At 31.4% G+C, this 3392-nt stretch overlaps 1 protein-coding gene across 1 annotated transcript in view; it reads left to right on the forward strand.

Moving 5' to 3' along the window:
• Positions 1–3392, forward strand: part of LOC106790344 (homeobox protein SIX3) — a 67896-nt gene that overhangs the window by 17360 nt on the left and 47144 nt on the right. The window lies entirely within an intron of this gene.

The following is a 3392-nucleotide window of genomic DNA, read 5'->3' on the forward strand; positions in this document are numbered from 1 at the left end:
AAAGTATCGAAGAAACGTGAAAATTTATTTTTTAATATATAATATAAAATAGACAAATAAACAAATTATCTCGAAAAAAAAAACAAAATGAAGAAAGAGGGTTATAAAATGAAAAAGAAAAAAAAATAGGGCAAGGAATAAAAAGTAAGATACGAAATAGAAAAAAAAAAAACGAGAGCATCTTTCTAAAAGGCAGGCGAAAGACCTAAAGGACCTAGAGCCACTACTACCACCTGTGATATAGAGTTCCATCGGTCCGTGATCAGGGTGTCCGATTACCTGCTCGTGGAACCAGGTACAGTACTACCTACCTACCTATGGTGTTTCCAAGGACTACTTCATATATCGAGATCACATTCTATCTATCTATCTTCCTCTCACTAACTCACTCACTCACTCATTCTCGTATTCGTCTCCTGTTGGTCTCCTTCTTCTCTCTCGTCATTGGTCTTCAAAAAAGAGAGATAAAGAGAGAGAGAGAAAGAGAGAGAAAGAGAGTTCGGGGGTGTATCGAATGTCCTGCCATCGTGCGGTCTCGTCTACCTCGGTGTCCGGCTACCACCCCTCGCTCGTTTCACGCTTAATTAAGCGGCTGACAATCTAACCACGAGACGGTTAGCAACTCGGGGGGGTATCAGGGGGATCTGGGGGATCAAGGGGGAGGCTGGGATGAGGGGTTAGGGGAACCCGCGATCTTCGGGAACTCGTAAACAGAAGGAATTCCTCGAGCATGAATGAAACACGTTGATAGATAGATAGAAAGAGAGAGAGAGAGATAGAAAATAAAATACGAAGGCAAAGAGATATCGATCGTAAGAGAGATCGAACCACCGTCGGCAAAGTTTTTTAGAACTTCTCATTCGATTCATGGTTTCTTGATACAAAGAAGGTTCTGGTTACCCGACTCTAACAGACGTCGGATATCCTTAGTGCTTTACCAAATGGGCGAGTCCCGTCAAAATCCATCCGATCGATATATTTCATTCTTATATACTCATATCTATGTATGTATATGTATATGTATATCGTGTAATTCAAGTATCGAATTTAAAAACTTTAACAAATATACGATTTTCTTTAAAAAATACTAAACTGTAGGATGTTACCATCACTGGTCAAACCACAACGTGTCCTGAAATTATGTGTAGATTTATATTTATTTAGAAATAAATGAAAGTACGGATTATCTTCCTGCAAGATGATTAATAGATGATATAAGTTTTCATAGAAAATTCTACGTTATATCATACCCAGAATTCATTATTCACATTTGTGTCATTATTTTTCAAGTTATTTCATTTTTAAATGTAATATTGTATGCTAAAAGAAAATTGTGTTATTCAGTACTGTAATAGTACAAACATTTGAAGAATTTATTAATCGTATTTATAGCAGAGTTACTTATACATTATATTCATTTCTAAATAAAAGAAAATATAGTATTAATTAACTAATCGATTAAAATCTCATTCTACAATATATGAAAATGTATATATTATCGAAGTTTAATCCTTTGAATACTATGAACGCATATATGCGTCCCAAACTAAAACAACGTGCTCATCGAATGTTTTTTTTTTTTACTTTATCTACCACCTTGATACGAAATTCTATTTCTTTTTTATTTTTCGTTTATTTTAATCAAAATAATTCTTCACATTAGCAATAGAAAATCATCATTCAGTTTTATACGATTACAATGATTAGACAAATTCCATACTAAAAAAAATTAATAAATGCATATGATTGGTTGAACACAATCACGTAACTTTCTTTATTATTTCATCTTATTCCTCGACTCTTCTTTTCTCTAATTTCGAGTTTTCAATATTCAAATGTCAGAATACTCGAATATGATTTTATTTCGCGAAGAGTCATCGAAGTGAATTAAAAAGAAAAGAAAAAGAAAAAGATAGATAGATAGATAGATAGATAGAAAGAGAGAACGGATTATATCGGGCAAGTATCGAAGGTATCGTCTCTCGTTTCGTGAGCTACGGTGGATAGTTACACCATGAGGCGGCCCCAGGTACCTGCTAACAAACGATCCGTAGATGATTTAGCACATATTCTCTCTACTCCTATGGTGCCCCCTTACGTTCCTTGCCATCTCGATCGCCTTTTATGTTCACCAACAACATACCAATACCATTACAACTAACCACCATTATTCTTACTACCATCATCACAATTACAACCACTACTAGCACCAATACCACTACTACCATCATATCACTATCATCATCAACAACAACAACAACAACAACACACTGATGGTATATAACTATCATCGTGTATAGAGACATGGGTGTTTGTTCGTTCGTTCTTTCGTTCGTTCACTCAGTGCACGTTCACTCGGGCACCACCGAAGCGTGATTGTTTTATAATTAAGCCGTTACCGGCCGATGCCATTCGGTTGGCATACAGGAGGCGACGGCCAGGTGATTAATTATTTTAGAATTGAAAATCTATCGCAGTATATACCATCTTAATTTCATTCGATTCGTTTAGAACCCTTACCAAAATTATCGAATATTATTATTATACCCTATTATTTTGGGATAAGTGTGTGTAGAAAATATTATCAATCATTATTTTCTAATATTATTTATAGAAAAATGTATGGTTCTTTTAAATCGTATTTTACTTCTATCAAAGTACAAAATATATTCAAGAATTTTTGTTTTACGAAAAAATTAAAATACGAACCAAGTAATACATATACATGTATACAAGTACCCYTAAAAGTATACATAAATATCAAAAACGTAATTATACTTTCGAGTATTTTTTAATTTGTAATATACTAATAAAAAAGAAAAACAGAAAAGAAATATCTTATTATTTCGGGATAAGTGTGTAGAAAATATTATCAATAATTATTTTCTAATATTACTTATAGAAAAATGTATGTTTCTTTTAAATCGCGTATTTTATTTCTATCAAAGTGCAAAATATATTCACATAATTTTATTTTACGACAAAATTCAAATACGAACCAAGTAATACATAAATATTTATACAAGTACCCTTAAAAGTATATATAAATATCAAAAACGTAATTATACTTTCGAGTATTTTTTAATTTGTAATATACTAATAAAAAAGAAAAACAAAAGAAATATCTTATTATTTCAAGATAAGTGTGTAGAAAATATTATCAATAATTATTTTCTAATATTATTTATAGAAAAATGTATGTTTCTTTTAAATCGTATTTTACTTCTATCAAAGTGCAAAATATATTCACATATTTTATTTTACGACAAAATTCAAATACGAACCAAGTAATACATAAATATTCATACAACTACCCTTAAAAGTATATACAAATATCATAAACGTAATTATACTTTCGAGTATTTTTTAATTCACAATACACTAATAAAAAA

Source organism: Polistes canadensis, unplaced genomic scaffold, assembly GCF_001313835.1.
Source record: "Polistes canadensis isolate GaletaPanama2010 unplaced genomic scaffold, ASM131383v1 scaffold_232, whole genome shotgun sequence".
NCBI lineage: Eukaryota > Metazoa > Arthropoda > Insecta > Hymenoptera > Vespidae > Polistes > Polistes canadensis.